Source organism: Zea mays, chromosome 1 (genome assembly GCF_902167145.1).
Source record: "Zea mays cultivar B73 chromosome 1, Zm-B73-REFERENCE-NAM-5.0, whole genome shotgun sequence".
Taxonomy (NCBI): domain Eukaryota; kingdom Viridiplantae; phylum Streptophyta; class Magnoliopsida; order Poales; family Poaceae; genus Zea; species Zea mays.
In genome coordinates, this window is record NC_050096.1 from 32,467,978 (window position 1) to 32,490,451 (window position 22,474).

General features: G+C 43.1%; 1 pseudogene; it reads left to right on the forward strand.

Moving 5' to 3' along the window:
* Window positions 1–8,445: 8,445 nt before the first annotated feature.
* LOC118473054 (uncharacterized) lies at window positions 8,446–19,228 on the forward strand (annotated as a pseudogene).
* The last annotated feature ends 3,246 nt before the right edge of the window (window positions 19,229–22,474 follow it).

The following is a 22,474-nucleotide window of genomic DNA, read 5'->3' on the forward strand; positions in this document are numbered from 1 at the left end:
TTAATGATGAAGAGATGGCTCTCATCATCAAAAGATTCAAGACGGTGCTCAAAGGTCGCAAGGGACAGCCAAGCAAGACCAAAGCCAAGGGGAAGCGCTCATGCTTCAAATGCGGTAAGCTTGGTCATTTTATTGCTAACTGTCCCGACAATGATAGTGAACAGGACCAAGGGAGCAAAAGGGAGAAGAAGAAGGCATACAAGAAGGCAAAGGGCGAGGCACATCTAGGCAAGGAGTGGGATTCGGATTGCTCCTCCTCCGACTCTGACAATGAGGGACTCGCCGCCACCGCTTTCAACAAGTCATCCCTCTTCCCAAACGAGCGTCACACTTGCCTCATGGCAAGGGAGAAGAAAGTAAGTACTCATAATACTAGTACTTATGCTTCTTCAAGTGAGGATGAGTCTAGTGATGATGATGAGATAGATTACTCATGCTTATTCAAGGGATTAGATAGAACCAAGGTAGACAAAATTAATGAATTGATTGATGCCTTGAATGATAGGAATATGCTTTTAGAAAAGCAAGAGGATTTGTTGTATGAAGAACATGATAAATTTGTAGAAGCACAGAAATCTCTTGCTCTAGAAATTAAGAGGAATGAAATGCTCTCTAGTGAATTATCTTCTTGTCATGAAACTATTGCTAAGTTAAAAAGTTTTAATGATGATTTAAATGCTAAACTAGAAATAGCTAGTAAATCTAATTCTTGTGTAGAATTTGTTGAAACTTGTAATAGGTGTAAAGATTTTGACTTTGATGCTTGTAGTGATCATTTAGTTTCAATTTCCAAATTAAATGAGGAATTAGCTAGTCTTAATGCCCAACTTAAGACTAGCAAGAATGAATTTGACAAGTTAAAATTTGCAAGGGATGCCTACACGATTGGTAGACACCCCTCAATTAAGGATGGACTTGGCTACAAGAGGGAAGCCAAGGACTTGACAAGCCATAAGGCTCCCATCTCCGCCAAGGAGAAAGGGAAGGCCCCTATGGCTAGTAGTGTGCAAAAGAACCATGCCTTTATGTACCATGATAGGAGACAATCTATAAATGCTTATAGGAGTTGTAATGCATATAATACCTTTGATTCTCATGCCATGTTTGCTTCTAGTTCTTCTTATGTGCATGATAGAAATGTTGGTAGGAGAAATGTTGTTCACAATATGCCTAGGAGAAATGTTGTTAGGAAAGTTAATGAACCTTCTACAATATATCATGCTTTAAATGCTTCTTATGCTATTTGTAGAAAGGATAGGAAGATAGTTGCTAGAAAATTAGGGGCAAGATGCAAGGGAGACAAAACTTGCATTTGGGTCCCTAAGGATATTTGTGCTAACCTTGTAGGACCCAACATGAGTTGGGTACCTAAGACCCAAGCCTAAATTTGCCTTGCAGGTTTATGCATCCGGGGGTTCAAGCTGGATTATTGACAGCGGATGCACAAACCATATGACGGGAGAGAAGAAGATGTTCACCTCCTACGTCAAAAACAAAGATTCCCAAGATTCAATAATATTCGGTGATGGGAATCAAGGCAAGGTAAAGGGGCTAGGTAAAATTGCAATCTCCAATGAGCACTCTATCTCTAATGTGTTTTTAGTAGAGTCTCTTGGATATAATTTACTATCTGTTAGTCAATTATGTAATATGGGATATAATTGTTTATTTACAAATGTAGATGTGTCTGTCTTTAGAAGATGTGATGGTTCACTAGCTTTTAAGGGTGTACTAGACGGCAAACTTTACTTAGTTGATTTTGCAAAAGAAGAGGCCGGTCTAGATGCATGCTTAATGGCTAAGACTTGCATGGGCTGGTTGTGGCATCGCCGCTTAGCACATGTGGGGATGAAGAACCTCCACAAACTTCTAAAGGGAGAACACGTGATAGGTTTGACTAACGTGCAATTCGAAAAAGATAGACCTTGTGCAGCTTGTCAAGCAGGTAAACAAGTGGGAGGAGCACATCACAGCAAGAATGTGATGACCACCTCAAGACCTCTGGAGCTGCTGCATATGGACCTCTTCGGACCCGTCGCTTATCTAAGCATAGGGGGAAGTAAGTATGGTTTAGTCATTGTGGATGATTTTTCCCGCTTCACTTGGGTATTCTTTTTACAGGATAAGTCTGAGACCCAAGGAACCCTCAAGCGCTTCCTAAGGAGAGCTCAAAACGAGTTTGAGCTCAAGGTGAAAAAGATAAGGAGCGACAATGGGTCCGAGTTCAAGAACCTTCAAGTGGAGGAGTTCCTTGAGGAGGAGGGGATCAAGCACGAGTTCTCCGCTCCTTACACACCTCAGCAAAATGGTGTGGTAGAGAGGAAGAACAGGACGCTCATAGATATGGGGAGGACTATGCTTGGAGAGTTCAAGACCCCCGAGTGTTTTTGGTCGGAAGCCGTGAACACGGCTTGCCACGCCATCAACAGGGTCTACCTTCACCGCCTCCTCAAGAAGACTTCATATGAGCTGCTGACTGGTAACAAACCCAATGTATCGTACTTTCGTGTATTTGGGAGTAAATGCTACATTCTAGTGAAGAAGGGTAGGAATTCCAAATTTGCTCCCAAAGCCGTAGAAGGGTTTTTATTAGGTTATGATTCAAATACAAAGGCGTATAGGGTCTTCAACAAATCATCGGGTTTGGTTGAAGTCTCTAGCGACGTTGTATTTGATGAGACTAATGGCTCTCCAAGAGAGCAAGTTGTTGATCTTGATGATGTAGATGAAGAAGATGTTCCAACGGCCGCGATACGTACCATGGCGATTGGAGATGTACGGCCTCAGGAACAACTGGAGCAAGATCAACCGTCTTCCTCAACTATGGTGCATCCCCCAACCCAAGATGACGAACAGGTACCTCAAGTGGAGGCACATGATCAAGGGGGAGCACAGGATGTTCAAGAGGAAGAAGCACCTCAGGCACCTCCAACCCAAGTTCGAGCGACGATTCAAAGGGATCATCCTGTCGACCAGATATTGGGTGATATTAGCAAGGGAGTAACTACTCGCTCAAGATTAGTTAATTTTTGTGAGCATTACTCGTTTGTCTCTTCTATTGAGCCTTTCAGGGTAGAAGAGGCCTTGCTAGATCCGGACTGGGTGTTGGCCATGCAGGAGGAACTCAACAACTTCAAGCGCAATGAAGTTTGGACACTGGTGCCTCGTCCCAAGCAAAATGTTGTGGGAACCAAGTGGGTGTTCCGCAACAAACAGGACGAGCATGGGGTGGTGACGAGGAACAAGGCTCGACTTGTGGCAAAAGGTTATGCCCAAGTCGCAGGTTTGGACTTTGAGGAGACTTTTGCTCCTGTGGCTAGGCTAGAGTCAATTCGCATCTTGCTAGCATATGCCGCTCACCATTCTTTCAGGTTGTACCAAATGGATGTGAAGAGCGCTTTCCTCAACGAGCCGATCAAGGAGGAGGTGTACGTGGAGCAACCCCCTGGCTTCGAGGATGAACGGTACCCCGACCACGTGTGTAAGCTCTCTAAGGCGCTCTATGGACTTAAGCAAGCCCCAAGAGCATGGTATGAATGCCTTAGAGACTTTTTAATTGCTAATGCTTTCAAGGTTGGGAAAGCCGATCCAACTCTTTTTACTAAGACTTGCGATGGTGATCTTTTTGTGTGCCAAATTTATGTCGACGACATAATATTTGGTTCTACTAACCAAAAGTCTTGTGAAGAGTTTAGCAGGGGGATGACGCAGAAATTCGAGATGTCGATGATGGGCGAGTTGACCTACTTCCTTGGGTTCCAAGTGAAGCAACTCAAGGACGGCACCTTCATCTCCCAAACGAAGTACACACAAGATTTGCTAAAGAGGTTTGGGATGAAGGACGCCAAACCCGCAAAGACGCCGATGGGAACCGACGGACACACCGACCTCAACAAAGGAGGTAAGTCCATTGATCAAAAAGCATACCGGTCCATGATAGGTTCTTTGCTTTATTTATGTGCTAGTAGACCGGATATTATGCTTAGTGTATGCATGTGTGCTAGATTTCAATCCGATCCGAAGGAGTGTCACTTAGTGGCTGTGAAGCGAATTCTTCGATATTTAGTCGCTACGCCTTGCTTCGGGATCTGGTATCCAAAGGGGTCTAACTTTGACTTGATTGGGTACTCAGATTCCGACTATGCTGGATGTAAGGTCAATAGGAAGAGTACATCGGGGACGTGCCAATTCTTAGGAAGGTCCCTGGTGTCATGCAACTCTAAGAAACAAACCTCCGTTGCCCTATCCACCGCTGAGGCCGAGTACGTTGCCGCAGGACAGTGTTGCGCGCAACTACTTTGGATGAGGCAAACCCTCCGGGACTTTGGCTACAATCTGAGCAAAGTCCCACTCCTATGTGACAATGAGAGTGCTATCCGAATAGCGGAAAATCCTGTTGAGCACAGCCGCACAAAGCACATTGACATCCGGCATCACTTTTTGAGAGACCACCAGCAAAAGGGAGATATCGAAGTGTTTCATGTTAGCACCGAGAACCAGCTAGCCGATATCTTTACCAAGCCTCTAGATGAGAAGACCTTTTGCAGGCTGCGTAGTGAGCTCAATATCTTAGATTCGCGGAACTTGGATTGAAATGTAGCATACATGTGTTTATGCCTTTGATCATGTTCACTCTGCATTTTGTTGCTTATTGTGGTGCTCAAGTTGTACAAACACTCCCTGGACCTCACAAGTCCTTTTTGCAAGTGATGCACATATTTAGGGGGAGCTGTGCTACAACTTGACCCTTTGTGGCTAACCATGTACTTGAGTTTGGTTGTTTTAGTCTCCAAGGAAAATTGAAAGGGAAAAGGTGGACTTGGACCATGCGAGACTTCCACTGCACTCCGATGAAAAGAGTAACTCTTCCAAGTTCATCGTTATACTCTTATTGCCTATTTGCTCTTAGTTGAAGATTTTGGTGAGGCAATGGGGTTAAAGGGCCAAGATTGATCCCGTTTTGGTGCTTGATGCCAAAGGGGGAGAAAATAAAGGCCAAAGTGATAAATGGATCAGCTACCACTTGAGAGATTTTGAAAATAGTAGAATAGAGTTTTTGGTTTGTCAAAACTCTTTTGTTGTCTCTCTTGTCAAAAGTTGGCTTCTTGTGGGGAGAAGTATTGATTATGGGAAAAAGGGGGAGTTTTTGAAATCTTGAATAAATCTCTCTTAGAATGACTCTCTTTATGTCTTAACATGTGTGTTTGACTTAGAGATAGAAATTTGAGTTTGATTTGCAAAAACAAACCAAGTGGTGGCATAGAGTAATCCATATATGTCAAAATTGAATCAAAACAATTTTGAGTTCTTATTTGATTTGATTTTGTACTTGTTCTACTTGCTTTATGTTGTGTTGGCATAAATCACCAAAAAGGGGGAGATTGAAAGGGAAATGTGCCCTTGGGCCATTTCTAAGTATTTTGGTGATTTAGTGTCCAACACAAGTGCCTAAGTGTAAAAAGGTGGACAAAGTACAAATCAAGAATTAAGGTATGTTTCTCAGACTTAGTACATTGTTTTATGGACTAATGTATTGTGTCTAAGTGCTGGAAACAGGAAAAATCCAATTGGAAATGTCTTGGCTCGAGCAGCCAAGAATCTGCTGAGTCTGGGAGCACCGGACTGTCCGGTGGTGCACCGGACAGTGTCCGGTGGTGCACCGGACAGTGTCCGGTGCGCCAGGCTGGCTCGAGTGAACTGGCCGCTCTCGGGAATCCACCGGCAACGTACGGCTATAATTCACCGGACTGTCCGGTCGGCCGCGCGATCTGCGCGGGACACGTGGCCGAGCCAACGGCTAGAAGGGGGCATCGGACTGTCCGGTGTGCACCGGACATGTTCGGTGCGCCAACGGCTCTCAGGCTGCCAACGGTCGACTTCGCTATTTAAGGAAGGAAATCGGGCACCGGACAGTGTCCGGTGTGCACCGGACTGTGCTCAACGGCAAGAATGGCTTTCCAGATTTGTGCTCAACGGCTCCTAGCTGTCTTGGGGCTATAAAAGGGACCCCTAGGCGCATGGAGGAGAACACCAAGCATCCTTTGAGCATCATTGATCACTCACACTTCATTCTTGCGCACTTGTTCGACATTCTAGTGATTTGAGCTCCGTTCTAGTGTGCTAGTCTCTTGAGCTCAAGTCTGGGTTTTGTGTGTGCGTATTCGCTGTGATCTTTGTGTCGTGTGTGAGTTGCTAATCCCTCCCTTGCTCCGTGATTCTTTGTGAACATCTTTTGTAAGGGCGAGAGGCTCCAAGCTGTGGAGATTCCTCGCAAGCGGGATTAAGAAAAGCAAAGCAACACTGTGGTATTCAAGTTGGTCTTTGGACCGCTTGAGAGGGGTTGATTGCAACCCTTGTCCGTTGGGACGCCACAACGTGGAGTAGGCAAGCGTTGGTCTTGGCCGAACCACGGGATAACCACTGTGCCATCTCTGTGATTGATATCTCTTGGTTATTGTGTTGTGTTGATATCCTTCTCTAGCCACTTGGCAAATTACTGTGCTAACAATTAACCAAGTTTTGTGGCTTAAGTTTTTGAAGTTCTACAGGATCACCTATTCACCCCCCCCTCTAGGTGCTCTCAATAACACATAGCATCAGAGAGGCAAAGGAGGAAGGTTTACTTGCCTTACCCATGAAGGTTGCAAAAGCAGTCTTAAGGCCAAGCACATCAACAGATCAGCTATTCTCCTACAACAGAAAAAACATCAATACGTCTGGTCAACAATATTAATAACGACTCGTGGCATATCAAAAAATCATACTAACACTTTTATAAGGAAAATAATAGAATGTGGTTATAGAAATGTATTTTGTCACCCTTCTCCTGAGGGTTGGAACAACCTTGAAAATGCTTTCTCTCGATCTAAGATGTGAGAAATCTGCAAGAATTGCCAGTGCACATCCAGAAAAAGATGTGGTATGAACTTAAGTCCTTATTTTTGAACTTGTATGAACTTAAGTCCGAAGATTCATAGAAGTAGCAAAGCAACCTTCTTTGCGGTAGCAAGCTCTCGGTTAATTCCTCCTTGAGGATGTCAAAAACAAAATCCGATGGTTTCAGTTGTGAACACAAACCATCGTTCGACTCTTAACGGGAACATTAATGTGGTCGAGCGCATTATGTACCTGCAAATGTGGTACACTGTGAAACATGAGGTGTCTGTAAGGAGCTTTGAATTGACTATGAAGACACGAAAGTAATTCACTATAGGGACACTAAAAGTAAGTCCAACCAACACCAAGACTATCAACAATTCTCTATCCACATCTTGTGTTCTTAAGGTGGGAGAGCAGAAAATCGCAGCACTGTATCAAAACTTAGGATCACAAAAGGACAATTCGATCTCCAGGAAAATCTACAACAACAATTTTCAATTGATCACCATCAGATCAAGCTAAGAAATGCCTATGTGCAGCCGACATGAGCATTACACATAAACGTAGACATGCACATGTTGTTTAATGAGATATTTGAGTCGGCCTCAGTGTCGCAAGCGTGTCAGAAAAAGAGATACATCATTTTACTAATTAGATTAGATACTATTTTGGTAGCAATCAATGCAGTTGCACACTCTAATCCAGTAATCCTCATAGAAGACCATAGCCATCAAATCCATTTTGTTTGGTTAAAAAAGATACCCACCATATTCATTACAAAAATGGCTTCAATTAACCCCCTCCTGAACCTATATCTAGAGATTCACCTTTGTCATTCTGACATATTATATCCAAAATAAGTCCTAAACTTCATATAAATTATCTATCATTGCAATAAAAAGCTAAAGTATGTGCATGAATTGCCCTCCTCTGTTGGTACTTAAAACACTAAATAACCCCTAGATCCATATCTATATTATCCACCCACAACATTTAAATATTAAACAGTCCAAATTAACCTCTAAATTTACATAGGTTAGAAAAGTATACAAAATAATTGATGAATAAAGTTTATCGTAACTAAACAAAGGTAAGAAAGTATCTGTAGATTTATACATCGGGTATAAACTTAGAATATGGAAAAAACAAAGACAGAGGGCTAAATAAATATTTTACTTGTGGAGGCACAGGTAAATAAATTTCTGGACAAATTGGGGCAGCTATCTCTCAAACTTGCCCAATTGATGTATGAGAAATACATCTAGTTTACCTTCTGGATACTTGAGGAGTGATGTCCCATTACAAAACTGATAAATGCACTATTTCATTGTCAAGATGATTCACTTTATAAAAAGAAAATACCATAGACAAATGCATCAAGTATGTGCAAATGTGTTATCAGGTATAAACTTAGAATATGGAAAAAACAAAGACAGAGGGCTAAATAAATATTTTACTTGTGGAGGTACAGTTTCCCGGCGGTCCGTATCTGCTTCACGGCACCGCGCCTGCGGCCCCATTGAGCCGGTTGGTGAAGGTGACGCGGTACACACGGCCGGACCCGTCATGGCCGACGATGTTGGCCTCTGTCAGGCCCTGGAGTATGGACTCCTCCCCGAAACCAAGATCCACGACGAAAGGCATCATCTTCCAGTCGCCCCGCGCCGCGACGCGGTGCTGTTTCCTGATGTCGCAGGCCACGAAGAAGGTGATGGTCGTGGCGATGAGGAGGAGCGTGGCGCCAGCGACGAGGAGGCCCGTGCGGAGCGCATGCGAGACGCCTCCGGAATAGCCTCTATCTTGCGACCCCGGATCCCCGGATCCAAGGATAGTGCGGAGACGACGGGAGTAGGGGAAGGGGCGCCTTTGCGAGACGACGGGCCCTTGCGCGGAGACGACGGGCGCTTGCGAGACGACGTTGGCAGGGGAAGGGGCGTCGAGGACTTGCGCGTAGGAGGGCAAGGATGGCGGGGGCGGGTGGGGGCAAGGATGCCGGAGAGCGGATGAGGGCGAGAATGGTGGGGTAATCCTTGGAATGGCGCCTTTCCTTCGATGGAGAGCGGGGCGAGGGCGAGGATAGTGACAGAGACGCGAATCGTGGAGGAGGGGCATGGCAGAACCGTGCACCAACCTAACCTGTGGACGCCTACACTAACGTCTTAAGGAGTAGTAGAGATGAGAGTGCAGTTCGTATGGCGGATAATCCCGTTGAACACAGCCGCACTAAGCACATTGACATTCGGTATCACTTTTTGAGAGATCACCAACAAAGGGGGGATATCGAGATAGCTTATGTTAGCACCAAAGAACAATTAGCTGATATCTTTACCAAGCCATTAGATGAGAAAACCTTCAACAAACTTAGGAATGAGCTAAATATTCTTGATTTTTGGAATTTTGATTGAAACATTGCACACATAGCTCATTTGTATACCTTTGATCATATCTCTTTCATGACTACGACTAATGTGTTTTCAAGTGTATTTCTATGCTAAGTCGTAGATTGAAAGGGAAATGGAGTACTCGATGAAGACAAGGCTTCCACTCTACTCTAACGGTATCATATATCCTTCGTCGCTACTTCGCTCACTCCAAATTGGTATAATCTTCACTCATATTTTATTTACCAATGGGGGAGAAAATAAACAGGGCTCTCAAGAGTCTCCGTTTTTGACGATTAATGCCAAAGGGGGAGAAAATATTAAGCCCAAAGCAAAAGAACCGCACCACCACCATTTCAAAATTTTCGAAATGAAAGAACTAGTTGGTATTCATAAAGGTTTTGTTTTTCAATTGGTATCTTGTAATAACAATCTCTTCAAATTAGTATATTTTCAAAGTCGGTATCTATTAAAACCCTCTTGAAAACTAAGAGGAGAATTTCATTCAGAGGGAGTTTTGCTTAGTCAAAGGAAAAGCATTTGAAACAGGGGGAGAAAATTTCAAATCTTGAAAATACTTCTTGCAATCTTATTCATATATCTTTGGCTATTTGCAAAAGACTTTGAAAAGATTTTCCAAAAGAATTGGCAAAAACAAAACATGTGGTGCAATCGTGGTCCAAAATGTTAAATAGAAGAAAGCAATCCATTCATATCTAATGAAATTATAAATTGGTTTAATTCTAAGTAACCTATGCACTTACCTTATGCAAACTAGTTTGCTCTAGATTATATGTTCTACAGGTGCACAAAGGTTCAACTCAAACCAATAAAAGATTGAAGTTAGGGATAAAATTCAAAGGAGCAAAGAAACCGAGTGTGCTCTGGTCTGGCGCACCAGACTGTCCGGTGTGCCACCGGACAGTGTCCGGTGCACCAGGACCGTACAGAGTCCAAGCAGCCACTCTCGGGTTTCTTCAGGCGCACTCCGCTATAATTCACTGGACTGTCCGGTGCACCACCAGAGCAACATCTATCCAGCACAACGGTCGACTGCAACAGCTACTGATGAGCGCTACAGTGCGCTGCAGAGTCAGAGCGCACCGGACACTGAACAGTGCCTGTCCGGTGCGGCACCGGACTGTCCGGTGCCACTAGAAGACAAAGCCTCCAACGGTCGACAGCTCCCAAACCCTAAAGGTTGGGTGACGTGGCTGGCGCACCGGACTGTCCGGTGCGCCCATCGACAGCAGCCACCCTCAATGGCTTGTTGGTGGTTGAGGGCTATAAATACCCCCCAACCACCACAACTTCAAGCATCCAAGTGTCCTGAGTTTCTCATTCAATACAAGAGCTAGTGCTTTCACTCCTAGACACAAATCAAAAGAATCAAAGCCTCTCCAAGTGCCAAATCCACTCCAACCACTTAGTGACTTGAGACAGAGTTTGTTCGTGTTCTTTGTGCTCTTGTTGCTTGGATCGCTTTCTTCCTTCCTCATTCTTGTTCCCAATTGAATTGTAATCAAAGCAAGAGACACCAAGTGTGTGGTGGTCCTTGTGGGGTCTAAGTGACCCGTTTGATTAAGGAGAAAGCTCACTCGGTCTAGGTGACCGTTTGAGAGAGGGAAAGGGTTGAAAGAGACCCGATCTTTGTGACCACCTCAACGAGGACTAGGTTCTTTAGAACCGAACCTCGGTAAAACAAATCACCGTGTTCATCCGCTTTATTTCTTGGTTGATTTGTTTTCCCCCCTCTCTCCTGGACTTGATATTTGTTCTAACGCTAACCCCGGCTTGTAGTGTGTGCTTAAGTTTATAATTTTTAGATTCACCCTATTCACCCCCCCCCCTCTAGGCAACTTTCAGGGGTCCATTGCTTAGTCTTCGCTTCTTCCCTGTGGTTGTGGCCCTATACCCGGCACTTCAACATTAGGTTAGTGTGCAAAAGTAAAGGGATCAAGGGGGCATTTTGTATTCGCTCCAATCATATGATTTGGTCCATTTATTTCTAATAAGTTGGTTTTCTAGGTAAAATTGCTTTGGTACTTGTAATGTGGTCCATGTTTGTGGGGATCATTTGTTGGGGTGGCTCTAGATTTATTTGAAGTGGTGGATTATATAGTGTTAGTGATGTGTTTTGTAGAGACAAGTTGAGTTAGGTCACAATAATAATGATTGATTGGGTATATGTGGTTTTCATGTCTATATTAATGGTATTCAGTCATTGCTTTTCAAACAATGGCCAAGAAGATTGAGAATCTGCTAGTTCTAAATGTTAATAGAGTTGATATACGTATAGATTAGCTATAAACATTTATTTTCCTCATGTCATACTATGAAGAAGGCATGGATGGGTAGATTGATCTAGTAAGTTTAGTGACGTGTGGTGATGCGCACTTGTGAAATCTAGCACTAAGTAGCCCTATGAAAGACTAAGAGAAGTTTGAGATTGCATCTGACTCGAGAAGTGTTTGAAACAAGCAACTTGGTGGTGTTGCAATGGCATTGGACATGTACGGTATGCATAAGACAAGTGGCACCGACCACCGAGCAAGAGAGTGCTTTGTTTTACTAAGGGTCTAAAAGCATCTAAGCCCTAGTTGATTCTAGTGATTAATGACAATGTAAGATTATTTGTGACTAATGTGTGCTTTCAAAGCAAATGGTAAGTTAGGTCACAATACAGAAAGTTAGGCTCCAACTAGTGAAAACAATCCCTCAGATGATAACTTGAAGCGACGACTGAAAAAGACGAATCAAAAGATGAAGGTCTTCATATCCTAAGTGTCGAAAGAGTTATGGGACACTTGGTATAGAGTTAGGACTTCTATTTTTACTTTAGACATATTATAAAGAGGGGTTGTGGATGAGTAGTTTGACCAAGAGATAACTAGTGTAGTGGCGGTGCATTTTTCGCAGTCAAAACTAGTGCTAGGTGTCACTCAAGATCTCACTCACAAGTTAGAATCAAAATCGGTTTAGAAAAATCCTAGATAAGAAACGAGTGTTACAACTGCAAGGGCGCCAGATTGTCCGGTGTGCACCGGACTATCCGGTGATCGCTGGCCATAGAGCAAGCCAAACTCGAGAACAAGCACTTGATGCCAGCCAGATTTTAGATAGGCACTAGACTACCCGGTGTGCACTGGACAGTCACTGTGCAGTGTTTGGTGCTCCTCAGTGTAACGGCTAGCTGTCAGAACTAGTCGTTTGAAGAGCATCATTGGCACACAGTTGGCCCACCGGACCGTCTGGTGCGTCCATGCGTAAAGAGCACATTAACGACAAGTTTGGGGGTGGTTGGGGGTATTTATATCCCCTCCACCAGCCATAGTTATGGTCTTGTTGTCCCAACCAACTAGAATTCATTGCTACAACATTGCAAGTCCACAAAGCCTAGTGAAGTAATTAGCAAAATCATAATCTCATGTTAGGACCTCATTAGTGCGCATGAGAGCCACCTAGAGAACACACCGCTTGAATTAGGCTTCTCTTGGTCAAGTGAAAGTCTACAACTTATTACTCTTGGTGATCGGTATCACCTAGATGGCTCGGCGGCGATTGGAGCTTAGTGATCACCCTGGAGGATTTGTAGGTGACCCAACTCGGTGATTATACGCGGTCGTGAGAGATCCACCGCGTCGGAGAGGCAAAAGATCATCTCATAGTGAAGGACCAAGGGTGAGCGATACCCTTGCACGGGTGCTCCAACGAGGACTAGTGGAGAGTGCTAACTCTTCGATGCCTCGGGAAAAATTGGAGGAGTTTTCTTGTCCCTAGTTTACTTTCCGTATTTACTTTGAGAAATTTACTTTGTGTATTTGCTTTGCTAGTTTTTGCCATAATGACTTAGGGTTTCTTTCCATTTCATAGCTTTTATATTCTAGCTAGTAGATTGGGTGAAGTTGGGCTCTTGTTTAGGGTTTAATCTTTCGCAAGAATTTTAGAAAAGCCCAATACCACCTCTTGGGCATTGTGATCCTTTCAGGGTCAACTTTGACCTATCAAGTGTGCATCATATATGGTGCATCAAATAGGGCACCCAAAGAATGTTAAATACGAGTGTGAGAGGCTCTGATAGGCCACTCAGAGAGGGATATAACTATGCACCTCGAGCGTTATACTCATCGAGTGTCTGGTGATACACCAGTCATAGCACCAAATATCGATTTAATAACGACTAGCTTCTAAAGTAGTCGTTTGAGTACTAGTAGAACATGTCTAGTGCAAGAGGTAGGTGTGCACCAAACATGTTCGGTGCACTCATGAAAGTGAGTGGAGGGGCAATGACTAGTTCCTTGCATTGTGGCTATATGCCCTTCCATCTCGTCCATTTGAGGTATCTTGCATATTTGTTTAGCTTAAGAAATCTATTGGACTAAAAGGGGGAGCCTTTGCCTAGTGAAGTAACTGAGATTTTATAATCACAAAGTTAGTGGCCTCATTAGTGCATTGGGAGTAGCAAAGGTGCATCCATTGTTCTCGTTAGTCTTGGTTAGGCCAAGTTAGAGCTTGAGCTTGTTACTCTTGGTGATTGACATCACTAGATGACTTGATGGTGACTAGGAGTTTGTGAAAGTCGCCTAGAGGGGGGGTGAATAGGGCGAATCTGAAATTTACAAACTTAAGCACAACTACAAGCCGGAGTTAGCGTTAGAAATATAAATGAGTCCGAAAGAGAGGGCGAAAACAAATCACAAGCAAATGAAGAGTGAGACACAGTGATTGGTTTTACCGAGGTTCAGTTCTTGCAAACCTACTCCCCGTTGAGGTGGTCACAAAGACCGGGTCTCTTTCAACCCTTTCCCTCTCTCAAACGGTCACTTAGATCGAGTGAGCTTCTCTTCTCAATCAAATGGGACACTAAGTCCCACAAGGACCACCACACAATTGGTGTCTCTTGCCTTGGTTACAATTGAGTTGGAATCAAGAAAGAATGAAGAAGAAAAGCAATCCAAGCGCAAGAGCTCAAATGAACACAAGAATCTCTCTCTCACTAGTCACTATTTGATCGGAATTGTCTTTGGACTTGGGAGAGGATTTGATCTCTTTGGTTGTGTCTTGTATTGAATGTTATAGCTCTTGTAAGGTGTTTGAAGGCTGAAAACTTGGATGCATTGAAGTGTGGTGGTTGGGGGGTATTTATAGCCCCAACCACCAAAAGAACCGTTGGTGAGGGCTTTTGTCGCATGGCGCACCGGACAGTCCGGTGCACCACCGGACACTGTCCGGTGCGCCAGCCACGTCACTTGGCCATTGGATTCTGACCGTTGGAGCTTCTGACATCTGGGTCACCAGACAGTCCGGTGGTGCACCGGACAGGTCCTGTAGACTGTCCGGTGTGCCTTCTGGCTCTGCTCTGACTTCTGCGCGCACTGTAGCGCATTAACTGCTGTTGCAGACGACCGTTGGCGTTGTAGTAGCCGTTACTCCGCTAGCACACCGGACAGTCCGGTGAATTATAGCGGAGTGGCTCCCAGAATTCCCGAAGGTGAGTAGTTCGGAGTCAGGTTCCCTGGGGCACCGGACACTGTCCGGTGCGCCAGACCAAGGCACATTTCGGTTGTCTTTTGCTCTCTTTATTTGAATCCTTTCTTGGTCTTTTTATTGGTTTGTTGTGAACCTTTGACACCTGTAGAACTTATAATCTAGAGCAAACTAGTTAGTCCAATTATTTGTGTTGGGCACTTCAACCACCAAAATCAATTAGGAAAAGGTGTAAGCCTATTTCCCTTTCAATCTCCCCCTTTTTGGTGATTGATGCATTGAGGAAGGCACTTTTCACGTCCATTTGATAAAGCTTGAAGCCATGGTAAGTAGCATAGGCAAGTAAAATGCGAATTGACTCAAGCCTAGCTACGGGTGCATAGGTTTCACCGAAATCCAAACCTTCGACTTGGGAGTATCCCTTGGCCACAAGTCGGGCTTTGTTCCTTGTCACCACACCATGCTCATCTTGCTTGTTGCGGAAGACCCACTTGGTTCCTACAACATTTTGGTTAGGACGTGGAACTAAATGTCATACCGCATTCCTTGTGAAGTTGTTGAGCTCCTCTTGCATCGCCAGCACCCAATCTGAATCTCGAAGTGCTTCCTCTACCCTTTGTGGCTCAATAGAGGAAACAAAAGAGTAATGTTCACAAAAATTAGCAACACGAGATCGAGTAGTTACCCCCTTATGAATATCGCCGAGGATGGAGTTCACGGGGTGATCTCGTTGTATTGCTTGGTGGACTCTTGGGTGTGGCGGTCTTGGATCCTCATCATCTTCCTTGTCTTGATCATTAGCATCTCCCCCTTGATCATTGCCTTCCTCTTGAGGTGGCTCATCTTCTTGATCTTCATCTTTATTATCTTGAGCTTGATCCTCTTCTTGAGTTGGTGGAGATGCTTGCATTGAGGAAGATGGTTGATCTTGTGTATGTGGAGGCTCTTCGGATTCCTTAGGACACACATCCCCAATGGACATGTTCCTTAGCGCGACGCACGGAGCCTCTTCATCATCTAGTTCATCAAGATCAACTTGCTCTACTTGAGAGCCGTTAGTTTCATCAAACACAATGTCACAAGAAACTTCAACTAGTCCAGAGGACTTGTTAAAGACTCTATATGCCCTTGTGTTTGAGTCATAACCTAGTAAAAAGCCTTCTACAGCCTTAGGAGCAAATTTAGATTTTCTACCTCTTTTAACAAGAATAAAGCATTTGCTACCAAAGACTCTAAAATATGAAACATTTGGCTTTTTACCGGTTAAGAGTTCATAAGATGTCTTCTTGAGGATTCGGTGAAGATATAACAGGTTGATGGCGTAGCAAGCGGTGTTGACTGCCTCGGCCCAAAACTGATCTGAAGTCTTATATTCATCAAGCATGGCCCTTGCCATGTCCAATAGAGTTCTATTCTTCCTCTCCACTACACCATTTTGTTGTGGCGTGTAGGGAGAAGAGAACTCATGCTTGATGCCCTCCTCCTCAAGGAAACCTTCAATTTGAGAGTTCTTGAACTCCGTCCCGTTGTCGCTTCTTATTTTCTTGATCCTCAAGCCGGACTCATTTTGAGCCCTTCTCAAGAATCCTTTCAAAGTCTCTTGGGTATGTGATTTTTCCTGCAAAAAGAACACCCAAGTGAAGCGAGAATAATCATCCACAATTACAAGACAATACTTACTCCCGCCGATGCTTATGTAAGCAATCGGGCCAAATAAGTCCATGTGGAGTAGCTCAAGCGGCCTGTCGGTCGTCATGATGTTCTTGTGTGGATGATGAACACCAACTTGCTTTCCTGCTTGGCATGCGCTACAACCCTGTCTTTCTCAAAATGAACATTGGTTAGTCCCAAAATGTGCTCTCCCTTTAGAAGCTTATGAAGATTCTTCATTCCAACATGGCCAGTCGGCGGTGCCAGAGCCAACCCATGTTAGTCTTAGCAATTAAGCAAGTGTCGAGTTCAGCTCTATCAAAATCTACTAAGTATAGCTGACCCTCTAACACTCCCTTAAATGCTACTGAATCATCACTTCTTCTAAAGACAGTAACACCTATATCCGTAAAAAGACAGTTGTAGCCCATTTTGCATAATTGAGAAACTGAAAGCAAGTTATAATCTAAAGAATCTACAAGAAAAACATTGGAAATAGAATGGTTAGGAGATATAGCAATTTTACCCAATCCTTTGACCAAACCTTGATTTTCGTCCCCGAATGTGATCGCTCTTTGGGGATCTTGGTTTTTATCATAGGAGGAGAACATCTTCTTCTCCCCTGTCATATGGTTTGTGCACCCGCTATCGATGATCCAACTTGAGCCCCCGGATGCATAAACCTACAAAACAATTTTAATTCTTGATTTTAGGTACCCAAACGGTTTTGGGTCCTTTGACATTAGATACAAGAACTTTGGGTACCCAAACACAAGTCTTTGACCCCTTGTGTTTGCCCCCAACATACTTGGCAACTACTTTGCCAGATTTGTTAGTCAAAACATAAGATGCATCAAAAGTCTTGAATGAAATACTAGGTTCATTTGATGCACTAGGAGTTTTCTTCTTAGGCAATTTAGCATGAGTGGATTGCCTAGACCTAGATGTCTCACTCTTATACATGAAAGCATGATTAGGGCCAGAGTGAGACTTCCTAGAGTGAATTCTCCTAATTTTGTGCTCGGGATAACCGACAGGGTATAAAATGTAACCCTCGTTATCCTGAACCATGGGAGCTTTGCCCTTAACAAAGTTTGACAATCTTTTAGGAGTGGCATTAAGTTTGACATTGTCTCCCTTTTGGAAGCCAATACCATCCTTGATGCCAGGGCGTCTCCCATTATAAAGCATGCTTCTAGCAAATTTAAAATTTTCATTTTCTAAGTCATGCTCATTAATCTTAGCACTAACACTACAAGAAACTGATAAATGTTCGTGGGTTTTGTTAAGAACGTGGGTACCGACGTTCTTAAATCAGTTAAGTTCATGTGTTTTTTTAAGAACGTGGGTACCCACGTTTTTAAATTAAGTTCGTGGGCCCTAGCCAAAACCGTCGAACTTAATTTAATAGGAACGTGGGTACCCACGTTCTTAAATTAAGTTCGTGGGCCAACTCGAAACCGTCGAACTTAACCCAAAATACCTAGATCCCTATCCCGCGCCGCGAGTCACTTTCACCATCTCTCACTCTTATCCGCCCGCGCGCCCACCGCCGCGCGCAGCATCGCGCCGCCCACCCGCGCGGCCACCGCGCCCACCCCAGCGCCCCAAATGCCGCTCCAACCCTAGCCTCCCGCCACGCCTTTGGATCTCGGGCGGCCATGGGCAACTGCTGCCGCTCGCCGGCCGCCGTCGCGCGGGAGGACGCCAGCTCTTTGCACTTCCCCGCATCCAACGCGAAGAAGAAGCCGCACCAAGCGTCGTGTCCCTGCGGGAGGCGTGCGAGGACGAGGGCGCCGTCCACCTCGTCATGGAGCTCTACGAGGGCAGCAAGCTCTTCGACCGCATCGTCGCGCAGGGGCACTACACCGAGCGCGCCGCCGCCAATGTCACCCGCATCATCGTCGAGGTCGTCCAGCTCTGCCATCAGCACGGCGTCATCCATCGCGACCTCAAGCCGGAGAACTTCCTCTTCGCCAATAAGAAGGAGAACTCGCCGCTCAAGGCCATCGACTTCGGTCTCTCCATCTTCTTCAAGCCTGGTGAGTCACACCAACCGAGATCCTTTCCCAATTTCAGACGATTTTCTGCGCACTTCCGTGATTTCTGGTTTTAGTGGGAGGAAACTTGACGGTAGAGCTCAGAGTAGCAAAATGTACTTCTTTTTTCCTGCAATCCATAAAAAATGTGGTTATTACTAGCTCTGGAACCCGGAAACAATTTGGTGGTTCTTTCATAGGCAATTGGCTATTACTAGCTGCAAGATAGTATCTGGTAGTGATCCGGTAGATACTGTTAATCTCCTTTTTTCAGGATAATATCTAGTGGTACTGACGATAATTTTCAGGACATCGGTTCAGCCGGGCTCTTTCTTCCCTATTACAGAGCATTTTGGTTTGATGAAGAATGAAAATATATTGTGTTGGGCTTTGCCTGGTTGGTACATCAAAGTCTTAGGATGTTTGTGGTGTGGTACACACTTTTGTCATTTAGATTTGCAACTTAAATGTTGATTATTTTATGAAATACTGTGTACACAACACGAGGAAAGTCCACTCTGACTTAACTTACCGAGTCACTTGAGTATTCAGCTCATGGAGCAGATTTATATGTCACCGTGCAGACTTTGTTTTAAGGAAAAATGGTCTTATGCTGCTGAAAACTTGTCGCTTAGGTTATATGCCGTAGAAAGAAATTGGTACACTCAAATACCATCCAAAGTCTGCTCGGTTATACTTTATTACTCACGTCAATTTAGTCCTAGATGGTGGTAATACTGATGGTTTGCCGTGCAGAAACAAACTGCTAAAAATGGAGGCCAGGTGACATCTAGCTATGAACGATTGGCATCAAAGTCCACTGACCCTCTCTCTCTCTCTCTCATATATATATATATATATATATATATATATATATATATATATATATATATATATATATATATATATATATATATATATATATATATATATATATATATATAGTTTTTGTTACCTCATTTCCTTGTGACAGAGCTGAGCATTTGTCAGAATTTGAAAGGAGAGCTTTTGGAGTATTTTTCTTGAATCTAGACCAATTTAGAACTGGTGGAATTATTTTCATTAAAAAGCAAACATACACCTAGATTCGCTTCAACTGAGGCCCAGGCATTCAACGTTTACTTAAAATTTTGTATTTATGGGATGTGTTTTCCTCTCCTCGTAAGGAATGCTAGATAGATTTTTTTTGCTTGCAAACATTTGTAGGCAAGGTTTTTCACCATAGAGAGTAAATAGCTAAGCTTTGGAAATTTATTATTGACTTTGCTTAAAGGTTTTATTTTGGAGGTAACTTCTGGTTACTAATATCTCAGACTTACAATTTGGAAAATATCAGTCAGTTAGGAATTCCGTATTTACTGTTAACCATGAAGAACATGAGGTGTAAAAGGTATTTGGAGAAGAAACAAGCTGGCATGGAAAAAGGAATCAAGATTTGATCACAACCAAATCCTTCTTTGTTAGAATTCTAGAAAATGTGTCCTTGTATTATTTCAGTTTCATACGTATTCATGGTTTAACAATGCACACTAGGATAATGACGCTCAGTATCAAAGGCATGGAATTTGTTCTTTAACTCAAAAGGAACAACTGCTCTACATGGTTTTCTTATTTCTTTTGTTTTCTGCTATAAAGTTTTTTTAGATGTCCATTTTGGAACTGTAAAGGTCTTTTTTATGGTTCATGTGAATATTTTATCAGTCTAATCATTTTTCCCTGGGAGAAGATGTACGATTTTCTTAATATTCAGCTAGAAAGTGATTTAAATCTAAAAAGAAGTAAGAGCTCTCTGCTTTCCTCTTCTATCAAGCTATTTTTTTCTATTTCCTGTAACTGATTGCACAAGCTGTTGTGGGAGCAAAATCAAACGAATTTCAATAGCTCTTTGTTTCACTCACAGTGCAAGTCAGGGCATAGCTCCTGCAAACTATTCTATCTTTTTATCAAAACAATCTATTGTGTCCAGCACCATTTTTTCTTATATACAGCTTATGTTTAGTAACTTGTAACTGAAAAAAGCTTTGTCCCTGCAGCACCCTACCTGTGTAATTTTCTGTATGTTTTTTGAAGCCAGCTGTTGTATATTCTGACACCATCGCACAGTACATCAAATGCATTTTATAACTTAGCAGTTCCTGAAATATGTGTTTTTTGCAATAAACTGGAGGATGAGATGCACGAGGATGAAGGTTTACCTCCTTTTCTGATTACTCAATCAACTATGTTTCCAAGATACTGAAGTGATTTCTGATATTATGTTTTATTTGTAGATGATAAACGATATTCATCTGAGCCTATACCTCAACAGACAGATAACCAATTTGAAGAGGAAGATGGATCCTTTTCTCCACAGCTAATGCATGGCAACGAAGATGAAGATGCAATTGATCCTGAAGAAGACAAAGATGAGCTGGTAGAGTTCTATGTTAGGGCAAAAAGTTCTACTGAGATTTTCTTTCATTTAGACAAACTTTCAAGCTTGTGCAGGCCTCCCTGTGTGTCTTACCCTAAGAGAGGACATTGATTCATTTAGATCTTACTTTTGATGGCAATGCTCCTTATGGTGGCTTAAATTTGAGGGCTTTCATTTTTGTATTGTATATGATATTCTGTGTTGCATGCGATTTTATGTTTGTCTAATTTTTCATTTATGTAATTTTTATTTTTTTTCTGGAAAAGGGATAAGAACGTGGGTACCCACGTTCTTAAAGTTAAGAACGTGGGTACCGTCGAACTTAATGTGCAACCCACGCAGACCCACGCAGGCCACATAAGTTCGACAGCCACGCGTCCCCGTCGAACTTAATAGTAAGAACGTGGGTACCGTCGAACTTACTTCTCTAAATTCGACGGTCCCCGTCGAACTTAAAAACGCACGTTCTTAATGTTAAGTTCGACGGTACCCACGTTCTTAATGTTAAGTTCGACGGTACCCACGTTCTTAAAGTTAAGAACGTGGGGGCCGTCGAACTTACTTCTCTAAGTTCGTCCAAAAATCGCCGTCGGCTATATTCGTCGGTACACCCACGTTCTTACGGTAAGTTCGACGGCTTATTACATTAAGTTCGACGGTTTGTCACCCACGTTCTTTAACCAGTTTCTTGTAGTGTAAGTTGAGCTATGTGATCATTTTGTTTCTTAATTAAAGCTAGGTGATCATGAATAGCATCAACATTAATGTCTCTACATCTAGTGCAAATAGTAACATGCTCAACGGTAGATGTAGAGAGTTTGCAAGAATTAATTCAACAATCTTAGCATGTAATATGACATTTTCATCTCTAAGATTGGAGATGGAAACATTGCAAACATTTAAATCTTTAGCCTTAGCAATCAATTTTTCATTCTCAATTTTAAGGCTAGATAGTGATGCATTTAACTTGTCAATCTTAGTAATCAAACTAGCATTATCATTCCTAAGACTAACAAGAGAATCATCACAAACATTTAAATTCTCAACCTTAGCAATTAATTTAGCATTCTCATTTCTAAGGTTGGAAATAACATCATGGCAAGTGCTTAGCTCACTAGTTAATTTTTCACATTTTTCTACCTCTAGAGCATAAGCATTTTTAACCTTAACATGTTTTTTGTTTTCTTTAATTAGGAAGTCCTCTTGACTATCTAAGAGTTCATCCTTATCATGAATAGCACTAATTAATTCATTTAATTTCTCCTTTTGTTGCATGTTTAGGTTGGCAAATAAGGTGAGCAAATTATCCTCATCATCACTAGAATTATCCTCATCACTAGAAGTTGCATACTTAGTGGAGGATTTTGATTTTACCTTCTTCCTTTTGCCGTCCTTTGCCATGAGGCACTTGTGGTCGACGTTGGGGAAGAGAAGGCCTTTAGTGACGGTGATGTTTGCGGCGTCTTCGTCGGAGGAGGAGTCGGTGGAGCTCTCGTCGGAGTCCCACTCTCGGCAAACGTGAGCATCGCCGCCCTTCTTCTTGTAGTACCTCTTCTTTTCTCTTCTCTTTCCCTTCTTGTCGTCGCCCCTGACACTATCACTAGATAATGGACATTTTGCAATAA